Source organism: Ambystoma mexicanum, chromosome 5p (assembly GCF_040938575.1).
Source record: "Ambystoma mexicanum isolate Mex_15411 chromosome 5p, UKY_AmexF1_1, whole genome shotgun sequence".
Lineage (NCBI taxonomy): Eukaryota > Metazoa > Chordata > Amphibia > Caudata > Ambystomatidae > Ambystoma > Ambystoma mexicanum.
The window spans coordinates 318,225,409-318,243,700 of NC_090930.1; the positions used below are offsets into that span (position 1 = coordinate 318,225,409).

Consider the following 18,292-nt stretch of genomic DNA (forward strand, 5'->3'; position numbering starts at 1 on the left):
CCGAGACGGCATCTTGATGAGGGTCCACTTATCGAGGCGGGCAGATTTGCCAAAATCACCATACACGAGGTAAGATTAGTTAGGTAAGATTCTTAGAAATCCGATCGGACCTCCTTAGGTTTGGTCAGGTGAGTCGTGACCCGATTCTTAATTTAATCCTGATAATTTCAATTTTAGCGCATTGTATCTGCAGACACAATTATTGACCAGGTAACACCAAGAATTTTAGATATGCCTGGGAAATTGTCTACCTGCTTTAGGGCATTATTCCGCAGTGATAGACAATCTTTGGAATTTAGCCGTCCGGCACCACAGGAGGGGTCGCCATTATGTACTATGTACTGTAAGCATGGCATTGGATATGTACTGTAAGCATGGCATTGGAAGTATAGTATTTAATGACATTCTAAAAACTGCAAAGGTTGATGATTTGTCTCAATAATCACCTTTTCCCCCTGAACAATGGGGCGGAAATGTTGTAGCGCCCACACAGTGGTTAATAGGGCCTTTTCACATTCATTGAATTTAATTTCAACTTGGGAAAATGCCTTACTTGCATAGGCAATGGTTTTGTGATTCACATCATGTTTTTGTGATACCACTGCTGACATACAATGTTCAGAGAAACCTATTTCTATAAAGAAATCCCTGTCCTTTATGGGATATGCTAAACATGGTGCCTTTACAAGACATTCCTTTAATTTAGCCACTGCCTCAGACTGCTCTTTTTCCCATTTCCAGGGAGTATTCAGTTTAAGCAGTTTAGTCAATGGTTGAGTGATTTCAGCATAATTTTCAATGAACTTTCTGTTCAGCCTGTCATCCCTAATAAACTTTTTAAACCTTTCACATTTTTAGGGTCCTTTAGTTTTTGTATGGCCTCTATTTTCTTCTTTTGTGGATTTAGCCCATGTTCAGTCACTTCATGGCCTAGAAAGTTTACTTTTTTCTTGCACCATTGTGCTTTTTGTACAGATACTTTGGCGCCTGCTTTCTGCAATTGGCCAAGCACATGTCTTATTTCATCAAAATGGCTTTTCAGGCTTTCATTTTTTATCAGGACATCATCCACATAAACTATGGTTCCTCTTTCCGCTGCATCTGGCATGGCCTTTCTCAAAAATATGCCCACTCCCACTATTGACGTACCCGAACGGAGTTCTAAGCCATGCGTATTGAGTCCTGTCAAATGTAAAGGAAAATAAATTCTGTATCTCCTCTGCCAATGGCAGACACCAATATCCAGAGGTGAGATCTAATGTGGTAAACACTTTTGATAACCGTAAAGTGTGTCAGCGGAAAAAAAACCAAACAAATTATGGAGGAACCCGTCTATAGAACTAGGAGGGGGGCATCCAAATTCAGAACCACAGATCAAACCATACCAAAAGCAAAGAAGTTTAGAAACCATGAACGTTTTATTTGTATTTCATTATATGTTTAAAATATACATATTAAATCATGTTTAGAGCTCATTATCTGAATAATACCATTTAATTAGAAAATTGAAAAACACAGTACTTTTCTAAAAACACGACTGATAATTCAGTCAATGCTAACTTAATGTAGCCAAGCAGTCTGAACGTCATGTCGGTTGAAGGGGATCATCCAGCTGGCGGTCAGAGGCTACGGCCACATTTAACAATATAAGAACCGCCGTAGCTTACTAGACAAGGTAATGTTGGTTACTTCTAAAGTTAAGACCAACAGAAAAAGGAGGGGTGCCGTACGTCAACTACTATACTGTCATGATCTATTGAATACACTGGGTCCGACATGTAAACAGACAGTAGTTTCGATGGTACAAGGCATCTAAGCTGATTCACAATTGATGCCCATCTTCTTCAGGACGGTGCACTCCCATCAGATGTATGCCACAGGATTTTATAATGTGGAAAACTGCATGTATGAGGCGATAATGCGTTCAGCTGTAAAGATTTGTGCAGGCTGAATCCATAATTTTGCCTAAAACATAAAACAGAAGTAGAAAGACACACACATCAGTCATACGAATTCAAAAATAATTGGTGCAATAAATATTACGCTAAAACTTAAACATTTACGTAATAAACTAAAAATATGGTTTTGGTAGGAATGATCTTGTGAATAGCGAACAGGGAGAGTGCCTCCCTCCAAAATGATAAGGCAAAAAATCCTCCAAACTTGATAACGGGAGAAATGGGTATAGCAATTGAATTCTTAAATTACCATTATCTCAACCTTGAACGCTGGTCACCTTTTCCCGAATGTGAATCCTGAGAAATAAATGTAGGCCAGCAAAACCAGTTCTCTATGAAGTAGAACTGCGGAAAACAAAAAGCGACAAGTAGGGACATGTTATGATCACAGAGAGGCAATGATAAATTAGAAACCTCTCGGAAAAATAGAAAAAGACCACTGAGGTGCAGTCCTTCCCAATGTAGCCATAGGGCAAAGACATTCTGCTCACCTGAATAAGGATAAACAAGGCGAAAAAGACATTGATCTTGACATTGTGTTGCAGGCGACAGATGGCATCAAGGCGTCTGCAAAAAGTTGTCCTATCAGGATGGAATGTTGTTCGGCGTGACGTAATGAGCACACCAAAAACTAACTAGATAAATAAATAAATAAATAAACAATATGCCGCCAGTGCAAGGTGTTATCATAACACAACATAATTGTTTTGAGATGGTCGGCCTGATAGTAATCGAATTGTGTTCCCAAATGTTTCGAAATATTTCAACACAGAGCAAAATGCTCAGCAGATGTGGTTGCTGCCGTGCTCATAGAAGTGTCAATAATGCAAAAAAAGTAAAACATTCCTGAATGTTTTAAAGCGTTTTGCAGGGCATTTTCAGCAATTAACTAAAACAATAAATTTGTTATAGGCGATGCATGTTATTATAACACCCATGCAGCTGACTAGCAGTTTCCCAACCATTAGTAAAAGCCAGATATATCTGCTTGGGAACAATATCAAAATAATGTCCCGTTTTTCAAAATGCACATTGCTAGAGGCGCAGAGCCTCGGCTTTCAGAATGTGGCTGCAAGCCTTACAAATATAAAGTAAACAAATGGACACAAGATGCATGTAGACGAAGGCAGTAGTACCTCGGCTCTTAGCATATGGCTGCAAGCTTTCCAGTAGTTAAATGAACAAGTAAAACAAAACAAACCATCCCTACCCGACTTACCTAAACAATGTTAGCGTCTTGAAATTGCATACATCCATGCCCCCGGGATTTCAATGAATCTCACGAGAGTTGTCAACGGCAGGGGTTTAAATAGCCAAAAGGGCAGATGACAAGGTAATTAGTCAAAATAAGCCCCAGCTGGAAGTGCATGTGCACGAGCCCAAACTGGGAAGGGAAAACACACTTCTCCCCGATGCTGTGCAGTCCCAAAGACTCCAGCTGAGGCAATAGCAGTAAGCACACGTGCTGTAAAGTAAAAAAGCGTCAATCTGCAAGATCGCCTCGTGAGCAGTAAATCTTACTCGGGGGCACATTTGCAGGCTACTGCAAGAAAGTTGCACAAAAATGTTCAAATGAATGATGGCTGTGAATACTATTAATGGGATGGTTAACAAAAAGAAAGAGAAAAACAGCCACATTGCAAGTTGCAATGTAAATAAAGAGACAGCATGAAATTAATATATGTGTATTTCCACAGGCTAGTGAAGGGAATTGCCAACCCTGACCTGTGGAGATATATAAACTGAAAAGAAAAATTGCAAGGAAAAATTACAAACTACACTAATTTCAGGAAAAAACTGCAGATAAAATAAAAATAAATAAAAAAACTAATACAAAAAAAAAAAAAAACTAAACTACAGATAACATAGTGCCTAAAATAGAAACTGCAATAGTTTCTATAGAAAAGCTAGAAGTGAGAAGATAAAGTAATATCGGCTGCCGGTGACATAATTCGAACTTAGACAAATGTAGAGGCGGTGGCAGCCCATTCTTCCTGTGAGTTGAGGCCTACAATATGGCTTTGGGTATTATAAATCCACCAATTTTCTCGAATCGATAATCTATTAGCAGAAATGCGAGGGTCAGAGCATCTTACTTGTTCAATTGCCCACCAGCGTAAATCGTCGCAATTATGACGTTGTTCGGAAAAATGAAGAGCAAGAGGGGATGTGAAATTGCCAGTGCGGATCCTGGACTTGTGCTCAGAAATTCTGAGTTTTACGGGTCTAGAAGTTTTGCCAATGTAGGTCTTATCGCAGGGACATGTAACCGCATATATAACGTTCTTGGAGTTACATGTAGTGTGATCCCTAAGCTTCCATACCCTGTTATTGATGTTCACAGCCGAGGTAGCTGTGGTAGACCTGCAGTGGCAACAGTATCCGCATGGAAAATGGCCCTGCACTTTGTTCATGCCCCACATCTCAGTGATGGTTTTGGGTCCTGATGGAAACGAGGACCTGTCTGCTTTGGAGAGCCAATTCTTCGGGTTTTTACCTTTTTTAAAAGCAAACATGGGAAAAACCAGATCTGGGTGGTTCAATTGTAAAAGATGCCAATGCTTGTTAATGGCTTTCCTAATAGCCGAATGATGCGTATTATAAGTCATCGCGCAAACCATTCTTGATTGATCCGATTTATCACGGTTGTTCTTAGTTAAAAGGATCTCGCGATGTTGGTGGCGTGCTCTCTTGCGAGATTGGCGCAATATATGATGGGGATACCCTCGATCCAAAAGTTTGTTTTCAATAATATCGGCCTGTTTGGAGAAATCTGTTTTATCTGAGCAATTGCGCCTTGCCCTTAAAAATTGGCCATAGGGAATGCTGACTCTCAAGGCTTGAGGATGAAAGCTTTCAAAGTGGAGGATGGTATTTCTATCGGTAGGCTTACGATATAAGTCCACTGCAATTGCCCCATCCTTGACTTTCAACAAAAGGTCCAAAAATGGTATAGACATGTTGTTGACAGTCATAGTAAAACGAAGGTGGTCGTTCAAAGAATTCATCCATGTAAGGAAGGTTTCGTAATTACCCAAGGTTTTGTCCCAAATTATTATAATATCATCTATATATCTTCGATAGAAGATAATAGATTGAAGGTAAGGATTGGATGCATCGAAGATGGAAACCTTCTCAAAAGCCCACATAAATAAGGTGGCATAGTTGGGAGCAAAAGAAGCTCCCATAGCAGTTCCCTTGACTTGTAGAAAGAAATCCTCCTTGAACCGAAAGTAGTTTTTGGTAAGTGCAATTTCTAAAAGGTCAATGAGGAATTCACTGGGAACCTGCTGTGGGTCATTTCTCATGTCCAAGAAGAATTTAATAATGGGAAGAGATTCTGACTGTGGAATATTGGAATATAGTGATTCCACGTCTAAGGTGATGAATAGATTAGTGGCAGTGTTAAACGGTAAGCCCTCCAAGTGTACAATGGCATCCGTAGTGTCTGCCAGATAAGTAGGAGTATCGGCAGCAAGCGGTTTGAGAAAGAAATCAAGGTACTTGCCCAAAGGTTCTAGAATGGAGCCACATAAGGACACTATAGGTCTGCCCGGTGGATTCGAGCTATCCTTATGAATTTTAGGAAGGATATAGAAGAGCGGAGCTCGAGTGCCCTTGATGGTAAGGAAAGAAAATTCCTTAGGGCTCAAAATGTTGATATCACGTGCCCGTGTGGCCAAGGCGAGAATCTCAGCCCGTATACTGTCTGTCGGATCTCCTCTGAGTTTCAAATAGAAAGAAGTGTTGTTCAGTTGTCTCATCACCTCGGAATCATAGTACGTGGCATCGCAAACCACTACTCCTCCCCCCTTATCAGCCTGTTTGATAATGATGGAGGAGTCTTCCTTGAGTCTTTTAAGACATTCCCATTCCTTCTTAGAGAAATTAAATGACCTAATGTGTTTGGCATCAATAGGAGCAGAGAAGATAGAGTGGAAATCTCTAAGTACTGACCGCTCAAAAATCATGGTTTCGGGAGAAACCATTTGAGAAGTCCGTGTGAAACTAGACTTCAAATGAAATGGGGTGTTATCCTCTTCTAGGCGATCAGATTTGCTGTCACCAAAGTAATCCTTCAGGCGGACCTTGCGGAAAAAATTCCGAAGCTCTATTTCAAGGTCCATCTGACTAGGATTCTTCATGGGAATAAATGAAAAGCCCTTTTCTAGAATGGCTGTTTCTTGGGTCGAAAGAATGCGTTTAGAAATGTTATAGACGGCTGACGGGTAGTCAGAAGGGTTCACCGTCGATATGCCTTCCTCCTGGTCTGAAACACGTTTTCTATGGGTGGAGGCCCTAGATCGGTTGGAGGAAAAGGAAGGTTGGGTGGAGGGAAACCAGGGTACGGGCCCTGTGGGGCATACATGGGCATCTGAGGGTATTGTTGAAATTGCCAATTTTGGCGTCCTCTGCGCCCCCTGAATTGTCCTCTGTTCCATGAACGACCTCTTTGGCCTCTCTGATTTTGATTGGGGAAAAAGCCACTGCCGTCTGAAGAACTATCAGAGAAGGTAACCCTTTTTCTATAATTCTGTTGGCCTAAGTTGGCCAGAGTTGGATCATGCCATTGCCCAGGGCCCACATAATTTGGACTTAAATATGGGTAAGCATTTTCTTTAGAAAAATTGGAAATATCCTTTTTAAGCTTTTCCATTTTTTTGGTTGTCGTTATCTTGATAAACTCCTTTGTATGTTTATCAATAAGGTCCAATTTTTCCTTGATATTCAGAATGGTAGTATCAAGTGCAAAGGCTGCTTCTGCCTCGTCTATTTCATTGCCAACTGCAATACTTTTTTTAAGAGCGGTATTGATGGTCAATAACATCCAATCTCTGCTACATTTGGTGCCTATGCCTGCAAAAGCGGTTTTGTATTCTAAGTCATCAATAAAGAGGCATGGTTCGTTCCTTACCAATAATCCCTGAGGGATGATGTTTTTCTTCAAATATTCGGTAAGTAAATGTCCATGCATTTCCGTTCTAAACTTCTTTTTCCTAAGTTTAAGTATGCTCTCACTAGTGATGCCCCCACTTGATTCTTCACCTACTGCCTGGATCAAGGAATCAAAAAAAGAGAGGGGCCCCGAGTTGCCTCAGCCAGTTGTTCCTCGCTGAACGAAAAAATGTCTACAGCAGCCATCTTAGACAATAAAACAAATCAATATTAAAGTAAGAATTGTGTAGAGAAATATATACGTCGACAAAAAAAGAAAAAATGAAGGATTGAAAAGATGGAAAAATGAAACTACAAAAAGAAAAAAAAGAGTCTGTGCAACAAACTATACTGAAAAACTATGAGAAAAAACTATGGAAACGACTGCCCTCGATAGTCTCACTATATAATAAACAATGAACCTATAACCAAGGAAAAAAATGGTTAGAATTAAACCCATGCAATAAACCAATTGCACTAAGACAAGCGAAACAGGAGATGGGAGAACCTCTACTTCGCTGACAAAGAGGAAGTAACAACAATAATAACCGTAAAGTGTGTCAGCGGAAAAAAAACCAAACAAATTATGGAGGAACCCGTCTATAGAACTAGGAGGGGGGCATCCAAATTCAGAACCACAGATCAAACCATACCAAAAGCAAAGAAATTTAGAAACCATGAACGTTTTATTTGTATTTCGTTATATGTTTAAAATATACATATTAAATCATGTTTAGAGCTCATTATCTGAATAATACCATTTAATTAGAAAATTGAAAAACACAGTACTTTTCTAAAAACACGACTGATAATTCAGTCAATGCTAACTTAATGTAGCCAAGCAGTCTGAACGTCATGTCGGTTGAAGGGGATCATCCAGCTGGCGGTCAGAGGCTACGGCCACATTTAACAATATAAGAACCGCCGTAGCTTACTAGACAAGGTAATGTTGGTTACTTCTAAAGTTAAGACCAACAGAAAAAGGAGGGGTGCCGTACGTCAACTACTATACTGTCATGACCTATTGAATACACTGGGTCCGACATGTAAACAGACAGTAGTTTCGATGGTACAAGGCATCTAAGCTGATTCACAATTGATGCCCATCTTCTTCAGGACGGTGCACTCCCATCAGATGTATGCCACAGGATTTTATAATGTGGAAAACTGCATGTATGAGGCGATAATGCGTTCAGCTGTAAAGATTTGTGCAGGCTGAATCCATAATTTTGCCTAAAACATAAAACAGAAGTAGAAAGACACACACATCAGTCATACGAATTCAAAAATAATTGGTGCAATAAATATTACGCTAAAACTTAAACATTTACGTAATAAACTAAAAATATGGTTTTGGTAGGAATGATCTTGTGAATAACGAACAGGGAGAGTGCCTCCCTCCAAAATGATAAGGCAAAAAATCCTCCAAACTTGATAACGGGAGAAATGGGTATAGCAATTGAATTCTTAAATTACCATTATCTCAACCTTGAACGCTGGTCACCTTTTCCCGAATGTGAATCCTGAGAAATAAATGTAGGCCAGCAAAACCAGTTCTCTATGAAGTAGAACTGCGGAAAACAAAAAGCGACAAGTAGGGACATGTTATGATCACAGAGAGGCAATGATAAATTAGAAACCTCTCGGAAAAATAGAAAAAGACCACCGAGGTGCAGTCCTTCCCAATGTAGCCATAGGGCAAAGACATTCTGCTCACCTGAATAAGGATAAACAAGGCGAAAAAGACATTGATCTTGACATTGTGTTGCAGGCGACAGATGGCATCAAGGCGTCTGCAAAAAGTTGTCCTATCAGGATGGAATGTTGTTCGGCGTGACGTAATGAGCACACCAAAAACTAACTAGATAAATAAATAAATAAATAAACAATATGCCGCCAGTGCAAGGTGTTATCATAACACAACATAATTGTTTTGAGATGGTCGGCCTGATAGTAATCGAATTGTGTTCCCAAATGTTTCGAAATATTTCAACACAGAGCAAAATGCTCAGCAGATGTGGTTGCTGCCGTGCTCATAGAAGTGTCAATAATGCAAAAAAAGTAAAACATTCCTGAATGTTTTAAAGCGTTTTGCAGAGCATTTTCAGCAATTAACTAAAACAATAAATTTGTTATAGGCGATGCATGTTATTATAACACCCATGCAGCTGACTAGCAGTTTCCCAACCATTAGTAAAAGCCAGATATATCTGCTTGGGAACAATATCAAAATAATGTCCCGTTTTTCAAAATGCACGTTGCTAGAGGCGCAGAGCCTCGGCTTTCAGAATGTGGCTGCAAGCCTTATAAATATAAAGTAAACAGATGGACACAAGATGCATGAAGACGAAGGCAGTAGTACCTCGGCTCTTAGCATATGGCTGCAAGCTTTCCAGTAGTTAAATGAACAAGTAAAACAAAACAAACCATCCCTACCCGACTTACCTAAACAATGTTAGCGTCTTGAAATTGCATACATCCATGCCCCCGGGATTTCAATGAATCTCACGAGAGTTGTCAACGGCAGGGGTTTAAATAGCCAAAAGGGCGGATGACAAGGTAATTAGTCAAAATAAGCACCAGCTGGAAGTGCATGTGCACGAGACCAAACTGGGAAGGGAAAACACACTTCTCCCCGATGCTGTGCAGTCCCAAAGACTCCAGCTGAGGCAATAGCAGTAAGCACACGTGCTGTAAAGTAAAAAAGCGTCAATCTGCAAGATCGCCTCGTGAGCAGTAAATCTTACTCGGGGGCACATTTGCAGGCTACTGCAAGAAAGTTGCACAAAAATGTTCAAATGAATGATGGCTGTGAATACTATTAATGGGATGGTTAACAAAAAGAAAGAGAAAAACAGCCACATTGCAAGTTGCAATGTAAATAAAGAGACAGCATAAAATTAATATATGTGTATTTCCACAGGCTAGTGAAGGGAATTGCCAACCCTGACCTGTGGAGATATATAAACTGAAAAGAAAAATTGCAAGGAAAAATTACAAACTACACTAATTTCAGGAAAAAACTGAAGATAAAATAAAAATAAATAAAAAAACTAATAAAAAAAAAAAAAAAAAAACTAAACTACAGATAACATAGTGCCTAAAATAGAAACTGCAATAGTTTCTATAGAAAAGCTAGAAGTGAGAAGATAAAGTAATATCGGCTGCCGGTGACATAATTCGAACTTAGACAAATGTAGAGGCGGTGGCAGCCCATTCTTCCTGTGAGTTGAGGCCTACAATATGGCTTTGGGTATTATAAATCCACCAATTTTCTCGAATCGATAATCTATTAGCAGAAATGCGAGGGTCAGAGCATCTTACTTGTTCAATTGCCCACCAGCATAAATCGTCGCAATTATGACGTTGTTCGGAAAAATGAAGAGCAAGAGGGGATGTGAAATTGCCAGTGCGGATCCTGGACTTGTGCTCAGAAATTCTGAGTTTTACGGGTCTAGAAGTTTTGCCAATGTAGGTCTTATCGCAGGGACATGTAACCGCATATATAACGTTCTTGGAGTTACATGTAGTGTGATCCCTAAGCTTCCATACCCTGTTATTGATGTTCACAGCCGCGGTAGCTGTGGTAGACCTGCAGTGGCAACAGTATCCGCATGGAAAATGGCCCTGCACTTTGTTCATGCCCCACATCTCAGTGATGGTTTTGGGTCCTGATGGAAACGAGGACCTGTCGGCTTTGGAGAGCCAATTCTTCAGGTTTTTACCTTTTTTAAAAGCAAACATGGGAAAAACCAGATCTGGGTGGTTCAATTGTAAAAGATGCCAATGCTTGTTAATGGCTTTCTTAATAGCCGAATGATGCGTATTATAAGTCATCGCGCAAACCATTCTTGATTGATCCGATTTATCACGGTTGTTCTTAGTTAAAAGGATCTCGCGATGTTGGTGGCGTGCTCTCTTGCGAGATTGGCGCAATATATGATGGGGATACCCTCGATCCAAAAGTTTGTTTTCAATAATATCGGCCTGTTTGGAGAAATCTGTTTTATCTGAGCAATTGCGGCTTGCCCTTAAAAATTGGCCATAGGGAATGCTGACTCTCAAGGCTTGAGGATGAAAGCTTTCAAAGTGGAGGATGGTATTTCTATCGGTAGGCTTACGATATAAGTCCACTGCAATTGCCCCATCCTTGACTTTCAACAAAAGGTCCAAAAATGGTATAGACATGTTGTTGACAGTCATAGTAAAACAAAGGTGGTCGTTCAAAGAATTCATCCATGTAAGGAAGGTTTCGTAATTACCCAAGGTTTTGTCCCAAATTATTATAATATCATCTATATATCTTCGATAGAAGATAATAGATTGAAGGTAAGGATTGGATGCATCGAAGATGGAAACCTTCTCAAAAGCCCACATAAATAAGGTGGCATAGTTGGGAGCAAAAGAAGCTCCCATAGCAGTTCCCTTGACTTGTAGAAAGAAATCCTCCTTGAACCGAAAGTAGTTTTTGGTAAGTGCAATTTCTAAAAGGTCAATGAGGAATTCACTGGGAACCTGCTGTGGGTCATTTCTCATGTCCAAGAAGAATTTAATAATGGGAAGAGATTCTGACTGTAGAATATTGGAATATAGTGATTCCACGTCTAAGGTGATGAATAGATTAGTGGCAGTGTTAAACGGTAAGCCCTCCAAGTGTACAATGGCATCCGTAGTGTCTGCCAGATAAGTAGGAGTATCGGCAGCAAGCGGTTTGAGAAAGAAATCAAGGTACTTGCCCAAAGGTTCTAGAATGGAGCCACATAAGGACACTATAGGTCTGCCCGGTGGATTCGAGCTATCCTTATGAATTTTAGGAAGGATATAGAAGAGCGGAGCTCGAGTGCCCTTGATGGTAAGGAAAGAAAATTCCTTAGGGCTCAAAATGTTGATATCACGTGCCCGTGTGGCCAAGGCGAGAATCTCAGCCCGTATACTGTCTGTCGGATCTCCTCTGAGTTTCAAATAGAAAGAAGTGTTGTTCAGTTGTCTCATCACCTCGGAATCATAGTACGTGGCATCGCAAACCACTACTCCTCCCCCCTTATCAGCCTGTTTGATAATGATGGAGGAGTCTTCCTTGAGTCTTTTAAGACATTCCCATTCCTTCTTAGAGAAATTAAATGACCTAATGTGTTTGGCATCAATAGGAGCAGAGAAGATAGAGTGGAAATCTCTAAGTACTGACCGCTCAAAAATCATGGTTTCGGGAGAAACCATTTGAGAAGTCGGTGTGAAACTAGACTTCAAATGAAATGGGGTGTTATCCTCTTCTAGGCGATCAGATTTGCTGTCACCAAAGTAATCCTTCAGGCGGACCTTGCGGAAAAAATTCCGAAGCTCTATTTCAAGGTCCATCTGACTAGGATTCTTCATGGGAATAAATGAAAAGCCCTTTTCTAGAATGGCTGTTTCTTGGGTCGAAAGAATGCGTTTAGAAATGTTATAGACGGCTGACGGGTAGTCAGAAGGGTTCACCGTCGATATGCCTTCCTCCTGGTCTGAAACACGTTTTCTATGGGTGGAGGCCCTAGATCGGTTGGAGGAAAAGGAAGGTTGGGTGGAGGGAAACCAGGGTACGGGCCCTCTGGGGCATACATGGGCATCTGAGGGTATTGTTGAAATTGCCAATTTTGGCGTCCTCTGCGCCCCCTGTATTGTCCTCTGTTCCATGAACGACCTCTTTGGCCTCTCTGATTTTGATTGGGGAAAGGGCCACTGCCGTCTGAAGAACTATCAGAGAAGGTAACCCTTTTTCTATAATTCTGTTGGCCTAAGTTGGCCAGAGTTGGATCATGCCATTGCCCAGGGCCCACATAATCTGGACTTAAATATGGGTAAGCATTTTCTTTAGAAAAATTGGAAATATCCTTTTTAAGCTTTTCCATTTTTTTGGTTGTCGTTATCTTGATAAACTCCTTTGTATGTTTATCAATAAGGTCCAATTTTTCCTTGATATTCAGAATGGTAGTATCAAGTGCAAAGGCTGCTTCTGCCTCGTCTATTTCATTGCCAACTGCAATACTTTTTTTAAGAGCGGTATTGATGGTCAATAACATCCAATCTCTGCTACATTTGGTGCCTATGCCTGCAAAAGCGGTTTTGTATTCTAAGTCATCAATAAAGAGGCATGGTTCGTTCCTTACCAATAATCCCTGAGGGATGATGTTTTTCTTCAAATATTCGGTAAGTAAATGTCCATGCATTTCCGTTCTAAACTTCTTTTTCCTAAGTTTAAGTATGCTCTCACTAGTGATGCCCCCACTTGATTCTTCACCTACTGCCTGGATCAAGGAATCAAAAAAAGAGAGGGGCCCCGAGTTGCCTCAGCCAGTTGTTCCTCGCTGAACGAAAAAATGTCTACAGCAGCCATCTTAAACAATAAAACAAATCAATATTAAAGTAAGAATTGTGTAGAGAAATATATACGTCGACAAAAAAAGAAAAAATGAAGGATTGAAAAGATGGAAAAATGAAACTACAAAAAGAAAAAAAAGAGTCTGTGCAACAAACTATACTGAAAAACTATGAGAAAAAACTATGGAAACGACTGCCCTCGATAGTCTCACTATATAATAAACAATGAACCTATAACCAAGGAAAAAAATGGTTAGAATTAAACCCATGCAATAAACCAATTGCACTAAGACAAGCGAAACAGGAGATGGGAGAACCTCTACTTCGCTGACAAAGAGGAAGTAACAACAATAATAACCGTAAAGTGTGTCAGCGGAAAAAAAACCAAACAAATTATGGAGGAACCCGTCTATAGAACTAGGAGGGGGGCATCCAAATTCAGAACCACAGATCAAACCATACCAAAAGCAAAGAAATTTAGAAACCATGAACGTTTTATTTGTATTTCATTATATGTTTAAAATATACATATTAAATCATGTTTAGAGCTCATTATCTGAATAATACCATTTAATTAGAAAATTGAAAAACACAGTACTTTTCTAAAAACACGACTGATAATTCAGTCAATGCTAACTTAATGTAGCCAAGCAGTCTGAACGTCATGTCGGTTGAAGGGGATCATCCAGCTGGCGGTCAGAGGCTACGGCCACATTTAACAATATAAGAACCGCCGTAGCTTACTAGACAAGGTAATGTTGGTTACTTCTAAAGTTAAGACCAACAGAAAAAGGAGGGGTGCCGTACGTCAACTACTATACTGTCATGACCTATTGAATACACTGGGTCCGACATGTAAACAGACAGTAGTTTCGATGGTACAAGGCATCTAAGCTGATTCACAATTGATGCCCATCTTCTTCAGGACGGTGCACTCCCATCAGATGTATGCCACAGGATTTTATAATGTGGAAAACTGCATGTATGAGGCGATAATGCGTTCAGCTGTAAAGATTTGTGCAGGCTGAATCCATAATTTTGCCTAAAACATAAAACAGAAGTAGAAAGACACACACATCAGTCATACGAATTCAAAAATAATTGGTGCAATAAATATTACGCTAAAACTTAAACATTTACGTAATAAACTAAAAATATGGTTTTGGTAGGAATGATCTTGTGAATAACGAACAGGGAGAGTGCCTCCCTCCAAAATGATAAGGCAAAAAATCCTCCAAACTTGATAACGGGAGAAATGGGTATAGCAATTGAATTCTTAAATTACCATTATCTCAACCTTGAACGCTGGTCACCTTTTCCCGAATGTGAATCCTGAGAAATAAATGTAGGCCAGCAAATCCAGTTCTCTATGAAGTAGAACTGCGGAAAACAAAAAGCGAAAAGTAGGGACATGTTATGATCACAGAGAGGCAATGATAAATTAGAAACCTCTCGGAAAAATAGAAAAAGACCACCGAGGTGCAGTCCTTCCCAATGTAGCCATAGGGCAAAGACATTCTGCTCACCTGAATAAGGATAAACAAGGCGAAAAAGACATTGATCTTGACATTGTGTTGCAGGCGACAGATGGCATCAAGGCGTCTGCAAAAAGTTGTACCCGGTACCATGTACCTGAGCTAGGCCCTGATCAATGAATGGCAGTGGCCATCTAGATATTGGTACTCTTTTATTTAACTCTCTCAAGTCTGCACATAGCCGCCATTGACCATTTGGCTTTAACACACCTAAAATAGGTGTATTGGATGTGCTATGAATGGGCCTGATGATTCCCCGAGCTTCCAGTTTTTTTATAATCTCTGCTAATGATTCTAAACATGCCCGCGGTAGTCTATACTGGCGTACAAACACTGGACTTCTGCTACACTCTTCTGGTAGTGTGGCCACATGTAAATCAGTTAAACCACAATCATAAGCATCTTTTGCAAATACATTCTTAAACTCCATAAATATCTCCCTCAGATTGTTTCTATCCTCATCGCTGTCACATGCACCCGCTGATAAAATCTGCTCTTCTACCATTTTGGAAAATTCTGGAACATCTTCTGGTAAGGGAATCTCGGCACTTTCCTCTAACTGTGTGGCTGTGTCTTTTTGTAAAGCTGCCACTTTTAAATATTTTGGCATACCAGCTTCCACTTCAATGGGCTGATTTTCTGTTTCATTTTCATTTAAATTAAATGTTATGCAATCCTCTTGATGGCAGCACACTGTCTCATTTGAATCATAAGGGTACACCGAATTAATTTTAATATTCCTTTGGGCTGAGAGTCCAGGCATTCTGGTAACTCACCCTTGGCATCTACATACTTTTCAGGGATATTTCCAATCACCATGTTATTTAGATCTGCAGTATAATGTGACTTTTGTATGGCCATTCCTAATGGGGAGTTCTCCTCTAAAAGAATATCTTGACAACCCTTATTATTTACCATAATTCTTACAGGCCCTTCACCAATATCTACCAAAGGAATGTATTCATAATCCAGGCCTTGCTGTTTTATGGATTCATTCAGGCATACAAATGCATCAGAGTCTTTCATCTGCTGTCCATTTTTGCATTTCAGTGTTATTGCAAACTGTTTTGTAAATGCAGGAATAATAGTATATTTCCTCATTTGTAATTCGATTGCACAAGGAACCAGTTGTGCACAATGATAAGCCCTTCTTTTGTCTTCAAATTCAGGTGCCACCCCACCTAGGCGTGACCATATTTTGTTGATTAAGGAAATCTAACACCATACACATTCTGTGCATGATGTCATTGCCCATGTAGAAATCATTTTGTGCTCCACTCACTATCCATACATTATGGTAAATTGTTTTCTGCCCAATGCTAATTTTAAGCATGCATCTGCCTGCAATTCGGTTTTCAAAGTCTGGACTGTCCAACCCAGAAACATATTGGTTTTTAATCCTAAATTTCGGGATTTCCTCCCTCTCCATTATTTTTTGCAACAATTTCTCATTAATGAAGCTCCTCTCCTGTTCAAGCGCTAAAGTGGCTTTATTGTTTTAAAAACGTCATTTATACCAACATGAATCCATGGTTGCTCATCTTCCATGTGTATTTCAGCAAGAGTGGTAATGTGTTTTTCTGAATCTGCTTTAGGAGTAATATTTTGTTTGCATATCTTTTCTTTTAAATAAAAACGTAATGTGTGTTCATCTATGGCGGTCTGCCAATTTTTCCTTGGGTCTAAGTATATTTTTACAGGTAGTTTTTCATTGTCGCTCTTCATTTTGTCTTGACACATTAATATAACAGTGACACCAGGTATGCAACTATTCTGGAGATATACCTCTGCAGCATCATTTGTTTTGGCAACGGTGTGGCATTCATTTTTGTTGCTGTTTTGTGATTTTAGTTTCTTAGGTCTCAATGGTTTTTTGGTTAAGGACCACAGCACTCCATTCACCCCATCTATGAGAGGAGACAATCTTTTCAGGCAATCTGTCCCCATCAGAAATGGAATTTCACAAATAGATGTGATCAATACCTCTTGTTTCATTCTGTGCTTTCCTATTTTTATGTCAGCCTCAGTTACACCTATGATGGGCACCTCCTCCCCATTAAGGTTATGCACTGGACCTTGATTTTCCTTCACTGTGATCTGATTCTGTGGGGATCTCCCTTAATTGATACTCTTTACCAGCTCCCTGGACATAATTGTGGCCTTTGCGCCAGTGTCAATCATTGCAAATATTTGGCATTTTTCTTCTACAGTGATGGGAGCATAATACCTGTCCTCAACTTCCTCTAATACACATAAGAAGTATGAATTCTTACTGATTTCAGGACTCACCTTTCTCAGGCCTTTTTTACTTTTGGCTAAGCACATTGGTAAATGGAAAGACATTTTTCCCTCCTTTTTACTCATTTCTGCGCAAGAGACTTTATTCATTTCTCCATGTTCAGAGGGTTTTTGGAGTATGGCCACTGTTCGCCCATCCATCTGGGTATCATCAGGGACCACATTACAACCTTCCAACTGAACATGTGTAACAACATCATTTAGTAATTTGTCATTGTTTAATTCTGTGCATTTGTGATCATTTAGTGTGGTACCAGCCCTTTCAGCCTCTTCAAAAATATGTGGCTCAAAGAATTCTTCAGGTGATTGATTTGTACCCTCCTTTTGAGTATTTCCTTTTTCTGTCTGTGTTTGTTCACCGTTTTGACTGTCCAGGGAAGGAGCTATAGCATCCTCACTTACTCCCTGTTCACTGGTATTCCCCATGCATGAGTCATTTTTCTTAAATCTGTCCCTTTGTTCTTTTGGAATTTCAGGTGTTTCTTTTTCATTTGCACAAACCTTCAATGTTTGATTTAGCTCTAGGTTAAACCGTACCTCTTTTTTAGAATTATTTGCACTTTCTGTTACATGTTCATTCATTGGCGCTTTCACTTTTACATCATTAGGCATCTCAGAGTCATTATGCAAAATTACATTAGGGCAATCTGTCTTTTCGGCGCTTTAGGTATCATGAGTACTTAGTCACTTTTCAGAAGAAGCCCCCCGGTCATTGCTATGGCCATCAGCCCCCTCCTTGGATAGTTGTTTTTGCGCTGTATAGAGCTTCCCTATTTGCTCAGCTAACATTTTCACTTGGGCCTCGAGGCACTGGAACCTTTCCATCGATCTAGAATCCTCTGTTTGTGGCCTAGGTCGATATTGGTTGTTTTCCCCCTGATTGGATCTATTCTGATATCTCTCAGGTGAGTGATTTCTATTGGGATGGTTCCTGAACTCTTGATTCATTTGTGGAGGGGAGCAGGGTGCACCCATCCTTTGGTTGTAGTCCCCTGGTGTGGAATCATTGTTCTGACGTGGAAAGTAATTCATGTTCTGTCTCATGTCCTGTCTCTCATGTTGTGGGTACTGACCCCTATGTTGATTCCCATTATCAGCAAATCGATCCACATATCGGGGTCTATCCTAATTACCATATATCATGGTGTTGGGATCAAATCTGCTCTATGTCCCCAATGTCTGGTAGGGACTATCATTTCTTTGATCTTGATT

At 40.0% G+C, this 18,292-nt stretch overlaps 1 long non-coding RNA gene across 1 annotated transcript; it reads right to left on the bottom strand.

The window, feature by feature from the left end:
- Positions 1 to 13,723: 13,723 nt before the first annotated feature.
- On the bottom strand, positions 13,724 to 14,603 carry LOC138481642 (uncharacterized). The gene is made up of 2 exons (XR_011274306.1): positions 14,533 to 14,603; positions 13,724 to 14,289 (listed from the first exon to the last, which is right to left on the bottom strand). It is a non-coding gene; the product is annotated as an uncharacterized lncRNA (long non-coding RNA).
- Positions 14,604 to 18,292: the final 3,689 nt, after the last annotated feature.